Source organism: Nicotiana attenuata, unplaced genomic scaffold (assembly GCF_001879085.1).
Source record: "Nicotiana attenuata strain UT unplaced genomic scaffold, NIATTr2, whole genome shotgun sequence".
Taxonomy (NCBI): Eukaryota; Viridiplantae; Streptophyta; class Magnoliopsida; order Solanales; family Solanaceae; genus Nicotiana; species Nicotiana attenuata.
The window spans coordinates 103,320-119,300 of record NW_017671920.1 but is presented as its reverse complement, the minus strand read 5'-3'; positions in this window follow the sequence as shown (position 1 = coordinate 119,300).

Here is a 15,981-nt window from a genome sequence, read left to right as displayed (position 1 = left end):
AGGGATTTAATATCAGGAATTGAGAATCATACTGCAATACATGATACTGAAATACTGAATCATATTGAGTTACATGATACTGGATTGCTTAATAGCACTAGACTGGGGCAGGTATTCATTAATTAATTATGAGAACTGAAGCTTCAAGTGTTTATGATATGCTGAGAAATGTAGACTGAGACTCATGGGCATCAAACACAAGTCTATATTGATTACGCACTGAGCTCATAATGTTCAGAATGAAAGTCGTAACGAGTTACCAAGCTAGAGAATAGAAGTTCTACAACAATTCAAGGAACTAGGCTTAACTATATTTCTGAGGCAATTAGTAACGTTGTAAAAGAAACGTAATGTAGGAAGAATCATTAACATTCCCAAACGTAGAGAGTTAGTCTCACATACCTTAACTTCCTGCTCTTGAGAGTAATCCAACATCCGCCAGCCCTTTCAGCTTTAATCTATATCAATACGGGTCAAAGGGATTCCATATTAGCAATAATACTCAATTTTTTGTCACTTAGACATTTCATCAAACACTTTATGGGCGTAAAGCCTCATAACCCTCACTAATGATGTGTCTACACCCAACAACCCATTCTCTTGCTCCAAGATAAATTCTAAAATCTCAAAAAAATTATAATCAATATCATTCTTCATCACCTATAAGATAAACAACACCCTTAACCAATAATCAACAATCAACAACCCAAATCCATAACCATTCATATTTTTCTATCAAACCCAACGGCTCATATCTCATGAACTAGAATCTATAATCATTAATCCAATACTATAATCAAGTAGAGGATGAAGATATTACCTTTTTGACATTCAATCCTCTTGAATTCGAGTTATAGGGTTTCGTCTCTCAAAACTGATGTCTCAAGCGAATATGTAATGATTTGAATGGTTTAACCATGTTAATGAGGTGTTGGAGAATTGAAAAAAACTTAGGATCACCATTAGAACTTAACTTGGATGGTGGAGGGACCTTTGAGAAGTTAGGTTCTTTAGAGCTTCCCTTTTTAGAGCAAGTTTTTGTGTTTTGGGGTGTGGGGGACGAAGTAGGGCTTTTAAAATGACCCCCCGGGTGCGCTACCATACACCTGAAGGCCTAGCCGCGCACCTGGACACGCAGCAGGCAGTAGTAATGCCACAAGAGCGCGGCCGCTCAGTGGACCATCTGGGCGTGCATACTGCATATTGTCCAGTGAAATGTACATAACATTTTGCTTAGAGTGTTACATTATCTCCCCTTTGGGATTATTCGTCCATGAATGATTGTTCTAACTGTAACTTCCGCTAACTCAGGACCTTAAACGAGTCTGGTGGAAACATGAACATTCATGAACACTTGCATACTAAACTAAAATAATAAATGATTACTGAACTGTTGAGATACTGAACTGAATGACTATTGCATTGACTGAATACTGAAGGACGTGGAAATTATAATATAAGGTCTGAATGAAAAGGTTAGTTACCTTCAACATTTCTCCAAAACACCCGCAAACTATCATAGCATAACTCAAGCCTCACAGGGCATCATAATGCGCACAACATGAAACATATCATGAATACTAGTCTGCCATGGATACGTTAATACTGAACTAACATTGATATATGAATACTGAACTGACACCAATATTTGAGTACTGAACTGACATCAATATGTGAGAACTAAGTTGGCATGAATATCTGTATACTGGACTGACATGAATATCTGAGTACTGAATTAACATGAGTATCTAAATAGTGGAAACTTGAATGTTATAACATGACACGTGAAATATTGGGTGTAAAGCCGCCAATTCTTGTGGCAACTCTAACTCATAAGCTACTGGACCGATCCTTCGTAGGATCCTATACGGTCCGATGTATCTGGGACTAATCTTTCCTTTCTTTCCAAATGTTATAACACCTTTCATATGCGAAACTTTCAGAAATACCCAATCATCTACTTGAAACTCTAGGTCTCTATGCCGCACGTCCGAATAGGACTTTTAGCGGCTCTGGGCCGTCTTCAAACGCTCTTGAATCAACTTGACTTTCACCATAGTCTGATAGACCAAATTTGGTCGCAACAACTCTGCTTCACAAACTTTGAACCAACCAATTGGCAATCTACACCTTCGCCCATACAGAGTCTCACACGGTGCCATCTTGATACTAGAATAGTAGGTGTTATTATTAGAAAACTCAATAAGAGGTACGTGATCATCCCAATTACCTTTAAAATCAAGGATATATCCTCAAAAGTCAAAATAATGCGCTCTAACTATCCATCTTTATGAGGATGGAAAACTTGTGCCAAATCCTTTCTAAAAGGACTTCTGAAAGTTCGTTTTAAACTGAGCACCACGATCCAAAATGACGGACAACAGAGTCCCATGCAATCAGACGATTTCCTGAATGTACAACTTGGCATAATCTTCTGCTAAATTTGTAGTCTTTATGTCACGACACGAAATCCACTAGTCGTGATGGGACCTAACCCAACCTGCTAGGTAAGCCAACTAACAACAATCCAAATTCCAATAATATCAACAAAATAATTAAACAAAAGGAATTTTCGGAATCTTATACATTTCCCAAGGACTGGTAGTACAAATCATGAGCTTCAAAGAATAGAGTTTACAAAGATGATATGAAGTAAGTACATCTTCTATTTGAAAAGTACATAGACAGAGTTTTATAAATCTAAGGCTACCATGAACAAGAGGCAGCTACAACAGGGACGCAGGTACACCTTCAAATACAGCTCCCATCGAACACAGCAACAACAGCAGCCAACATCTGCACACAATGTGTATAAGCTTAGTATGAGCACAACCGACCACATGTACTCAATAAGTAACAAACCTAACCTTAGCTTAAAAGTAGTGACGAGCTAAAACATGGTCGGGTCCAACACCAGTAGCCAACAACAATTCATAACAATGTAGAGCATATAAACAAGGAAATAACTCAGAGATAAAATGCTCAGCTTTTTCACAGTTTTTTCGAAAATAGTTTCGCTTTTCAAGAATATCAGTGAAAACCCAAATCCTTTACAAAAATCGTCGAAAACTATGAGATAGTTTGAAAACTGTAGTTTTTTTCCAAAAATACTTTCCCCAATAAATAAGATGTTTCATTTTCTTCCTAGATAGAAAATGTGAAATACCTCTCTATGCCCACATATCAATGTCTGTAAAAGGTCATGAATGACGTGATACCGTACAACATGAGAAAAAATGCATCTCTAGGCCTGTATGTCATGTGTGCATGCCAATACCATGTATCTCGTAGATGATTCATCTACTCACAGTCTCGTAGTACTCAATCTCACTGTCTCACACTTCCCACTTATCATTCTCAACCAATCGATACTGTATATGGCCCATACCGCCTAGGGAAGATCCATCCCGGAATATATACATCACTGACAATCAGTCACTCAGTACCGTGGAAGGCCAATCCGGCCCCATGGAGAAGATCCATCTCCTGGTATATAAATGCTTCGGTCTTGATCAATGTCCGGGGAAGATCCATCCTTCAATATAATCAACTGCGCTCATTGGAGGTGTGTACAGGCTCCGGAGGGGCTCCTACAGCCCAAGCGCTATAATTTGCAAGGACAACTCACATGCCATAGTATCAATATTAGAATCTGCACGGACAACTCACGTGGTGCACGGACAACTCACGTGCTAAAGTATCAATATCAGAAACCGCATTTACAACTCACGTGCTATAGTATCAATATCCTCATAGTCAGGCCCTCGGCCTCACTTAGGCATCAATCTCTCCAGTCTCTCTCTCGGGCTCACAATGTCATGAAACTAGCCCAGAAATGATGATATAATATATCAATAAATAACAACAGAGACTGAAATATGATATGCATATGAATATGTATGACTGAGTATATAAAGCAATAGAAGTAAATAACTCAATAGCAGAAATGACCTCAATGGGTCCCAACAGGATAAACATGTAGCCTAGACATGGTGTCTAACATGGATCGCAGCTCAATAGCTCAAGTACGTAGAAATTTCATGATTACAGGTAAGGTCAGGTAACTACACAGTACCACAAAAATAACGGAGTCACAATTGACACGGCGCACGCCCACACGCCCGTCACCTAGCATGTGGGTCACCTCAATACCAATCACATAGCACATAATTCGGGGTTTCATACCCTCAACACTAAGTTTAGAAGAGTTACTTACCTCAAACAAGCCAATTCCAATACCGAACAAGCCAAGTGGTGCTCCAAGAATTCCATCACGCGCGTACCAACCTCTGAACGGCTCAAAACTAGCCAAAAGCAACTCAAATACATCAAATAAAGCCCAAGGAAATAATTCCAAATGATAAATATCGAATCCTTAATCAAAACCCAAAATCGACCAAAAGTCACACCCGGACCCACGCCTCGGAACTTGACAAAACTCATAAAATCCGACAACCCATTCGATTACGAGTCCAACCATACTAGTTTCACTCAATTCCAACTCCAAATCGAAGTTCAAAACTCAAAAATTCATATTATGATACTTTAGGCCAAAACCCTGAGTTTCCTCTTTAAAATTCATCAAGAAATTGCCAAAAATGAAGTTAGATTCATGAAATAAGATCAAAACCAAGTGTAGAACACTTACCCCAATCCTTGTGATGAAAATGGCTCCAAAAATCGCCTCAATCCGAGTCCCACATCTCAAAATATGAAGTAAGAACCAAAACCTCGATTTAGTAGCTTCTACCTAGCAGATTCCGCATTTGCGGGCAAGAGGTCGCATCTACGACTTTTGCTTTTGAGGGAAAAGGCTCGCATTTGCGAGACAGGCCGCTTCTGTGATGGCCATGATCGCATCTGCGATCGCGCTTCTGTGCTAGAAGTACCGCTTCTGTGAATACTCCCCAGCCAGCTCTCCCTCGCTTCTGCAACAGCTTAGTCGCTTCTGCGACCATTGCACCTGAGCAAAACCAGCCGCAGGTGCGGTCACACCCGAACCAGCAACTCCTCAGCAATGAAAACATGAAGAAAATGATCCGAACTCAATCAGAAACACGCCCGAGCTCCTCGGGACCCCATCCAAAAATACCAACAAGTCCCATAACATAATATGGACCTACTTGAGGCCTCAAAATACACATTACAACATCGAAATGATGAATCCCACCTCAACTCGAAATCAATGAACTTTGAAACTTCAAACTTCCACAACCGACATCGAAACCTATGAAATTACGTCCGATTGACCTCAAATTTTGCACACAAGTCACATGTGACACTACGGACCTGCTCCAACTTCCGGAGCCGGATTTCAACCCGATATCAAAAAGTCCACTCCCGGTCAAACTTTCCAAAATTTCAACTTTCGCCATTTCAAGCCAAATCCTACTGCGGACTCCAAATCACAATACGGACGCGCTCCTAAGTACAAAATCACCCAGCGGAGCTGGCGGAACCATCAGGAATCCAATCTGAGGTCAAGTACTAAAAGTCAAACTTGGTCAAACCTTTCAAATTTAAAGCTTCTAGCTGAGAATCATTCTTCCAAATCAATTCTGAATAACTTGAAAACCAAAATCAAAGGTTCACATAAGTCATAATACATCATACGGAGCTACTCATGTCCTCATTCAACTGAGTGAAGTTTAAATGCTCAAACCGACCGGTCGGGTCATTACATCCTCCCTAACTTAAACATACGTTCATCCTTGAACGTGCCCAGAGTTGTTCTCAAAGACATCAACCGCAGTGTAACCTTACCATGCACATACCCGGGGATGATCCCACATCACCCTATCCCATATAGGTCTGGTAACACAATATAACCAGAATTTCATAATTCGACCTAGCCCATAAACCTTAGAACCAAATTTTTCACATCTGAAATTTTCTATAAGATCATAATCTCACATCTACACACTATATAAGTCTGAACAAGCTGTAATCATAACAAAGATGTAATCACATGATATAGCGCATAACTCAAATACACAAAGAGACAATTTCTAATCACAGTAGCTGCTCAAAATAACCCAATACCAGTAATAAACCTCATATCAAACAAAGCCTCATTCTAAATCCTTCGTACACTGCCAATGATGTAAGAAACCCCCTCTCCTTCGATAGGAACTATAATAAATTTCTAAGCCGATAAACAACAATATCCTTCCAAATATACCGCAATCAGATCCGATAGCACCCATTTTAGGTCTGATGACCTCATACCTTCCAACATGATCACTCTAGTGACATGCCCCATCAATACAATCTAACGCCACAACCCGTGCAATCCGTGCACCAGTAAGCAACATTTCAAATGTACTCAAATCATAGAAAATGACACAAAAACGAGAGAACTGCCTCGCAAGCTTAACAAGTACTGCCACAACAAAATGTCAAAAATCCATCACACACCGTAGGACCATCACACAAATCTAACACAAAGGTTCATACCTGAACAAAACTCCGCTGCAATGCGTGATCCCATCCAAACACTGGTCCATGGCATATACCTCAAGCCACCTTGCTCAAAATCAACAACCACGTACAATCTGATATCAAGTTCCCAAAGTGCATTTCCATAACCATAGAGAAGCAAATGATGCAATGCCATACAATCCCGAAAGAACATGACTAATGCGCAATAAATCATGCAACACCCAAATACCCATGTCGCTCAAATTTTGCTATAAAGCCCAAATAGAACAACACCGTATGTGCATATAACCAACGAATCACAACTCCTCATAGCATAGAAGAGTAACTCACAGATCATTTCAGAACACGAATAAGCTCAACAACAACTAAATGTTACATCTCTCAACAATAGCAGTATGGAGCCAATAGATCCGACTCGGTGTAGAATACACATCCCAATTGAGCCTACCAATGGACCCCCAAATCAACTCTTGTTATCCATAAATAGATAAATAACCCTCCGAAAGTTCACAATGACTGAATCATAACACATACTATCATCTGGCTAGCTTTAGTTACAACTTCATAGTCCACAACCATGAAACAATCTGCTCCTGGAAACTCACAATCTCCAAATCCATAGAACACACGAATCACCATATCTGATCCCCAACTCCACTGCCCGAATGTCTAACACATCTCTCACACCGATCATCCCACGAGGAATACTTCTCTGATTCTTCTGTTCCATACAACAATATTTGAAAATCAGCAGTCGATCAACCAGGCGGGCACCACAATACCAATGAAGCATCCGTAAGTCAAAACACAGTGCGCCTACTGGAATGCGCACCCTTCTCAAGCAATCCAAGTAGTCATAGCATTCATCTAAATGTCGAAAACCATCCATACTGACTGAGAATTCATGACCTTCCCTTCAAAACCTAATTGTGACCTTGCACATGCATATCTTAATTCCACACAACACACCGCATCTATCATTCCATCATATGAAAAGCACGAGAATCTCATAAACAACTCTGAGTCACCAGCAGAATACATACCTGATTAGTCAAAAACCCTCCATTCGATCTCATCCAGGAGAAAATCCCAATACACAACATGTTCCACATACCAGTAGGAAATATCCACCTCGAACCGTGATAGAAATCATCGAGAACTCTTCGAAACCCATTTTCACATAACCAGGCCATCAAAACCCAAGACTATCGCCAGAAACCCAAGACACGTAGGCCGCAGGCCGTCAAAACCCAAGACTATTGCCAAAAAATACCTGTAGAAACTCACTACATCATAAGTACCCAAAGAATGGACCATATCCATTACGGTATTGATCCAACCCACTACCCAGTTGTCCTATTTCTCCGAGTTCCTTCCGAATTACCTTCAAATTGATACTTCTCCTTGCTAGAACACCACGATCCTTAGCTAACTCACCCTACGAGATCGTAGCACAAAACCACACCGCCCTAAGGCCCACAAGCCGTTGAATTCCCTCTAAAGCACCCCAAAGCACTACAATCGATGCACCCACTCTAAAGAGACCTTCTGTGAATTTAAATGTGTTCCTTTTATCTTCCTGATATTGAAATGTAGAATCTATAATGATATAGAAATACTGCGAGTCTCGACACCATCCAATGTAATTTCTCAGATCCTAGCCATATACAAATCCGCAAAATTCTCAATTTTCACTTATAAATCTTGAATTCATTAGAACCATTCTCGAGAGTCATCCACTCTGCTCAAATCTCAATTGAATCGCCCAAACGGACCGAACGACCTGTGCCCCATTTGCACACCAACACCCTAAGAAGTAATTCACACCTCTAGGCAACCGAGTAGACCCCTACTCCCAACACACTACATCCGTCATGAATAACAAACTCGATCCATTCCATGATTCACATATACCCATTGAGTGTAATACCACCTGTATCCAGAAATTTCCTTACTCGAGTCATTCTCGATCTCAACCTATACAAATCATAACTGATTCACCAGTATACCTCAAACTGAAACCAATACAACACATAATCGTGCAATCAACTTATCAATAGCGGACTCCCCAACTTGGCTCAAAGCCATAGATCAAAACACACAATAACTCACAATGCCCATACTTTATTACAGCCATAATACCGCAGTGAGATTCAACCAAATCCTTCATAAACTCATGTAACACAAACCATATAATACTTTAAATCATCCATTGAGTTCGCATTCCTCCCCGTGACAATCGGGTTAACTATTACCATCGGTCCCACTCAAATCTCACAAATATAACCCACTAGAAGAAAAAGAAACCCTCCACACAACATCGTAAGGATTACATATCCGCAGATTACCCCGCAGGTGATAACCCACCTGCTTAGCCTCAAACTAAAATCTCTCTATACCCTTTTACAGCCACGACTACTACATAATCACCTAATCTTCTTGAGTCTGAACTCATCAACAGGACATGAAAGTATAATTCATTCTACAATTAAACAACATGATAGATCCCTTAACACACTCATAACTCGAGACTATGTGTCACATCAAGACATGAATCAAGCTCTCGATAGTCCTTTCTACATCTCAAGCAAACTTTTCTCGTTATAGTCAACCCATGTGAACACATCTCGCAGTCACATCATACTCATCACATAGTCATCCGATCATAAATTCCACTAATAGGGATACTACTAGACATATAGGTCCAAAAGTACATGCTCACACAATCAAAATCTCTGTGCTCAAGCTACAGTCAAAACCCGGCCTCAAGTCCTCCAGACTGATCCATCATCAGCATACCGAAATCACATCTCGTACCTCATCCTTGGAATCATAAGCCATCGATGCACAGTTGATACCGAGTGCTCATGTGCGCATACAAATATGTGAAAGGAATTCAAAAAGTTACGCTTCAACCCGAATCTATGCTGCACGATAAGGTAAGAAACATGGAGAGTATATCCTAAATGTCATGTAGCCTCTCGAAGATAGGTATGGATGTCATCATACCGATCCGCAAGACTCTACTAGACACTTCGTCATGACTTGTAGAACCTATGAACCTAGATCTCTGATACCAATTTGTCACGACCCGAAATCCACAAGTCGCGTGATGATACCTTACCTAACCCGCAAGGTAAGCAAACTAACAACTATCAAAATTCCAATAATATCAATAAAATAATTAAACAAAGGAATTTTCTGAATCTTATACATTTCTCAAGGACTTGTAGTACAAATCATGAGCTTCTAAGAATAGAGTTTACAAAGCTTATATGAAGTAAGTACATCTTTTGTTAGGAAAGTACATAGACAGAGTTTTATAAATCTAAGGCTACCATGAACAAGAGGCAGCTACAACAGGGACGCAGGTAGACCTTCAAATCCAGCTCCATCAAACACAGTAACAGCAGCAGCCAACATATGCACATAATGTGCAGAAGTGTAGTATGAGTAAAACTGACCCCATGTACTCATTAAGTAACAAACCTAACCTTTGGTAGAAAGTAGTGACGAGCTGGAACATGGTCGGGTCCAACACCAGTAGCCAACAACAATTCATAGCAATGTAGAGCATATAAAAAAGGAAATAACACGGAGATAAAATGCTCAGCTTTTTCACAATTTCTTCGAAAATAGTATTGCTTTTCAAGAATATCAATGAAAACCCAAATCCTTTACTGAAATCATCGAAAACTAAGATAGTTTGAAAACTGTAAAAATTACCAAAAATCCTTTCCACAATAAATAAGATGTTTTATTTTCTTTCCAGATAGCAAGTGTGAAATACCTCTCTATGCCCACATATCAATGTGTGTAAAAAATCATAAATGACATGATACCGTACAACATGAGGAAAAATGCATCTCTAGGCATGTATGTCATGTGTGCATGCCAATACCATGTATCTCAGAGATGAATCATGTACTCACACTCTTAGAGTAATCAATCTCACTGTCTCACACTTTCCACTCATCATGCTCAACCACTCGGTACTGGATATGGCCCAACGGCCCAGGGAAGATCCATCCCGGAATATATACATCACTGACCATCAGTCACTCAGTACCGAGGAAGGCCAATCTGGCCCCTTAGAGAAGATCCATCTAAAGGTATATAAATTCTTCAGACAAGATCCATGTCCAAGGAAGATCCATTCCTCAATATATTCAACCGCGCTCACTAGGGTGTGTACAGACTGCGGAGGGGCCCCTACAGCCCAAGCGTTATAATCTGCATGGACAACTCACGTGCCATAGTATCAATATCAGAATCTGCATGGAAAACTCACGTGCTAAAGTATCAATATCAGAAACCGCATGGACAGCTCACATGCTATAGTATCAATATCCTAACAATCAGGCCCTCGACCTCACTCAGTCATCAATCTCTCCAGTCTCTCTCTCTCTCTCTCGGGCTCACAATGTCATGAAACTAGCCCAGAAATGATGATATGATGTATCAATAAATAACAAAAGAGATGGATATATGATATGCATATGAATATGTATGACTGAGTTATAAAGCAATGGAAGTAAATAACTCAACAGCAGAAATGACCTCACTGGGTCCCAACAGGATAAGCATGTAGCCCATAAATGGTATCTAACATGGATCATAGCTCAATAGCTCAAGTACGTATAAATTTCATGATTACAAGTAAGGTCAGGTTACTACACAGTGCCATAGAAATAACGGAGTCATAATTCACAAAGTGCACACCCACACGCCCATCACCTAGCATGTGCGTCACCTCAATACCAATCACATAGCACATAATTTGGGGTTTCATACCCTCAGCACTAAGTTTAGAAGAGTAGTTTACCTTGATCAAGCCAATTTCAATACCGAGCAAGCCACACGATGCTCCAAGAATGCCATCACGCGTGTACCGATCTCCGAATGGCTCCAAACTAGCCAAAAGAAACTCAAATACATCAAATAAAGTCCAAGGAAATAATTCCAAATGATAAAGCTCGAATCCTTAATCAAAACCCAAAATCGGCAAAATGTCACACCCGGACCCACACCTCGGAACCCACCAAAACTCATAAAATCCGACAACCCATTCGATTACGAGTCCAAACATACTAGATTCATTCAATTCCGACTCCAAATCGATATTCAAAACTCAAAAATTCGTATTATGAAATTTTATGCCAAAACCCGCGATTTCCTCTTTATAATTCATCAAGAAATTGCCAAAAATGAAGATAGATTCATGAAATAAGATCAAAACCAAGTGTAGAACACTTAGCCCAATCCATGTGATGAAAATGGCTCAAAAAATTGCCTTAATATGAGTCTCGCATATCAAAATATGAAGAAAGAACCAAAACCTCGATTTTATAGCTTCTGCCCAGCACATTCCGCATTTGTGGGAAAGAGGTCGCATCTGTGACCTTTGCTTTTTCAGGAAAAGGCTCGCATTTACGAGACTGGACGCTTCTGCGATGGCCATGATTGGATCTGCAATCGCGCTTCTGCGCTAGAAGTACTACTTCTACGAAGACTCCCCAGCCAGCTCTCCCTCGCTTCTACAACAACTTAGTCGCTTCTACGACCATCGTTGTAACGACCCGGCCGGTCATTTCATGAGTTACAGTTCTGTTTCACCCATTTCTGCTTCTTTATGCTTTGTTCATCTGTGTTATATGGTATCGGGTTAGTCGGTTCGAATTCGGAATGGTTTCGGAAAGGTTTGAGACACTTAGTCTCTTAAGTTGGTCTTTTAGTTGGAAAAGTCAACCAGAAGTTGACTTGTGAGAAAACGATCTCGGAATTTAGTTTTTATAATTCGGATAGCTTTGTGACGTGATTTGGGACTTAGGAGCGTGATCGGAACGTGTTTTGGAGGTCCAGAGTAGATTTAGGCTTGAATTAGCGAAATTGGAATTTTGGCATTTTCCAGTTAGTAGCGGAAATTTTGATATTGGGGTCAGAATAGAATTCTGGAAATAGGAGTAGGTCCGTTGTGTCATTTGGGATGTGTGTGCAAAATTTCAGGTCATTCAGACGAGGTTTGATAGACTTTTCGAACAAAAGCGGAATTCGGAAGTTTTTGGAGTTCTTAGGCTTGAATTCATGGTTAATTTGATGTTCCGATGTTGTTTTAGGTGTTTCGAAGATTGGTATAAGTTTGGATGGTGGTATATGACTTGTCCGTACTTTTGGTTGAGGCCCTGGGGGCCTCGGGGTGATTTCGGATGGTTGACGGGAGGTTTGGAGTTGGAATTTTCAGCTGAAGTGCTGAAACTCCTGTCATAACCACACCTGCGGCTTGGGGACCGCAGGTGCGGGCCTGCAGAAGCGCCCAGAGGGTCGCAGTGCGGAAATGGGCATGGGGAGGTGGAATCGCAAATGCGGTTGTTCGAGCGCACCTGCGATAGTGCAGGTGCGGTATTATGATCGCAGATGCGGTCCTAGTGAGATTAAGTGGTTTCCGTAGATGCGCACTTGGGACCGCAGGTGCGGGTCCGCAGGTGCGTGATTTTTACCGCAGAAGCGGTTTAGCTAGGGCAGAACAAATACATTTGGTGCTTCGCGATTTTGAGTGGTTTTTCACCATATTTCATTCGGGAGAAAGCTTGGGAGAGCAAATTGAAGAGGGAATTCAAGAGGGTTTCGTGGAGGTAAGGTTTTTGGACCCGAAACTTGTTTCTACGATGATTTTTAACATTTTTAAGTTTGAAACCTATGGAAATCAGTAGAAAAATTGGGGGTTTAGGGCTTGGGAATTGGAGACCTAAAATTAGGGATTTGAGGGGTCATTTGTGGATGGATTTTGGTAAATTTTCTATGTATGAACTCGTGGGAGGATAAGGATTCTATTGACATTATTTTCGTCGGATTCTGAGACATGGGATCGGGGGTCGAGTTTGGACAATTTCGGGTTTCTTGATGCAATTTGATTATTTTTGCATGGGCTTCGTTCCCTTAGCATATTCTAATGTTATGATTCTGATCTTGGGTAGATTCGATGCGAGTTGAGGCCGATTCGAGAGGCAAGGGCATCGCGGGCTAGAATTCAGTCCGGATTGAGGTAAGTAATGATCGTAAATGCTGTCCTGAGGGTATGAAACCCCGGATTTCACATCGTGGTGCTATTTTAAGGTGACGCACACGCTAGATGACGAGCGTGGGGTCATGCACCATTGGGTATTGTGACTTGGTCCATCCCTTACGGCTACTAAGTCGTATATATTATTGAAATATATTTAATATTATTGTGTTTTGGAAAAAAAATATATGTTACTATGTTTGGGGCTAAATGCCGTGTCTGGGCCTTGTGCCGATTGTTTGCCCCCTTAGGGGCTTTTACTACTGTTTTCGGTTTGATATTTACACCCAGTCATGTTATGTTCTTACTGTTTTCATAACTCAGTTTTATTCACTCCTTTTGATTTCATAAATGACATTTTGATCTGAGTACTTGTTTTTACTGTCAGCCCAAGGGGCTTGAGTGAGATCTGACTGAGTGAGGCCGAGGGCCTGTGTTGTGAGGATATCATGGGATCGAGTTGCGCACCGTAGCATGTGGTACGAATTAGTGATATATGAGAGGCCGAGGGCCTGATTTATTATGCCACAAGGTGGCTTGTGATTGTTATGAGGCCGAGGGCCTGTTTGATTATTCCACGAGATGGCTTGTTATAGCGCTTGGGTTGTAGGACCCCTCCAAGAGTCTATACACCCGCAGTGAGCGTGGGTACCTAGTGTGAGATTTGATATTGCCCGAGGGGATGTTGTTATTTCAAGTTACTGCCCGAGGGGCTGATTACGAGTGATTGTGAGGTAGCCCGAGGGGCTGGTTTAGTTGATATTTTGCCCGAGGGGCGGTTGTTGATTTATGCTGTTGCCCGAGGGGCTGTTTACGTTTCTATTCTTTTACTCATTGTTTTTGTCACTCGTTTGAAACTATTGAAAGAAGTTTTTGAAAAAGATTTTATTGAACTGAGTCGTTTTTTACGAGTTCATTGTTTTCACTACATTGTTCTAGCTTTATACTGTTTTGTTGAATCATTATGACGTCACTTGCGTGTTTTCTTACTGCTCAGCTTCCTTTGCTTTTATTATTTACTGAGTTGGCGTACTCACATTACTCCCTGCACCCTGGTGCAGATCCAGGAGTCTCAGGTCATGCTAGCGTGTGCTGATTTGTCCTCCAGCAGGCTTTCGGAGTTGACTAGGTAGTTGCTTGGCGTTCGTAGCCCAGTGCTTCTCCTTCCTATCTTTGTTCCGCTTTGTATTAGCTTCGTTTCAGACTATGTTGTCTTTTCATATTTCTAGACGAGTTGTAGTTGCTCATGACTAGTGATACCCCGATGTCGGGCTGTGTTTTGTTTCCGCACTATTCTATTCTACCTTACATTTTGGAATTTTAGCTTATTAATGACTTTTAAATGACTTATTATAATTGTCGGGTTGGTTTTGGGGTTTGTGTCGGCTGGCCTAGTTTCACGATAGACGTCATTACGACCGGGCCCGTTTTAGGGTCGTGACAAGTTGGTATCAAAGCCTAGGTTACATAGGTCTCACGAGTCATGAGCAGGTTTAGTATAGTCTCGCGGATCGATACGGAGATGTCTGTATTTTTCCTCGGGAGGCTGCAGAACCTTTAGGAAAACTTCATATTCTTGAATTCTTATCGTGCGAATTTATTGATTCTGGTACTAAACTTCTGTTATTCTATTCTCGAACAGATGGTGAGGACACACGCTACCGGTCAGGATGGACGACCACCAGTACCACCAGCTGGGGCCACTAGAGGCCGAGGACGCGGTCGAGACTGTGGTAGGGGCAGGGGTGTCGCCCGCACAGCAGCTAGGGCAGCACTTGCAGATCCACCAGCAGCCCCAGTTCAGGATCAGGTCCCAGTCGTGGACGCTCTAGTAGCACCAGCTCAAGCACCGACTGTGCCTATTGTCATTCTGGGTCTTCATGAGACCTTGGCTCAGATCTTGACCATGTGCACTAGTCTTGCTCAGGCGATCGCAGTTTCTACTACCGCAGCCACTTCTCAGGCCGGGGGAGGCACTCAGACTCCCGCCGCCTGCACACCCGAGTAGGTTGTTCAGGGATTGCAGGCACTGGAGGCACCACCAGCCCAGCTGGTGGCAGCTGCTCAGGGTTATGTAGCTCCGGTTATGCCAGAGGACGCGCAGCGCAGATTGGAGAGGTTTGGTAGACTTCAGTCTCCGACTTTTAGTGGTGCAGAGGGCGAGGATGCCCAGGGGTTCTTGGACAGGTGTCAGAGGATTCTTCGCACCGCGGGTATTCTGGAGACCAGCGGGGTCACATTTACTACTTTTCAATTTACTGGAGCTGCCTTCACTTGGTGGGAGGCTTGCGAGAGGCGTAGGCCTGCTGGTGCGGCGCCCCTTACCTGGAAGCAGTTGTCCGTTCTCTTTTTGGAGAAATATGTTCCACAGTCCCGTAATGAGGAGCTGCATAGGCAGTTCGAGCAGTTGCAACAGGGAGATATGACTGTGATGCAGTATGAGATGAGGTTCTCAGAGTTAGCTCATCATGTTATTTGTT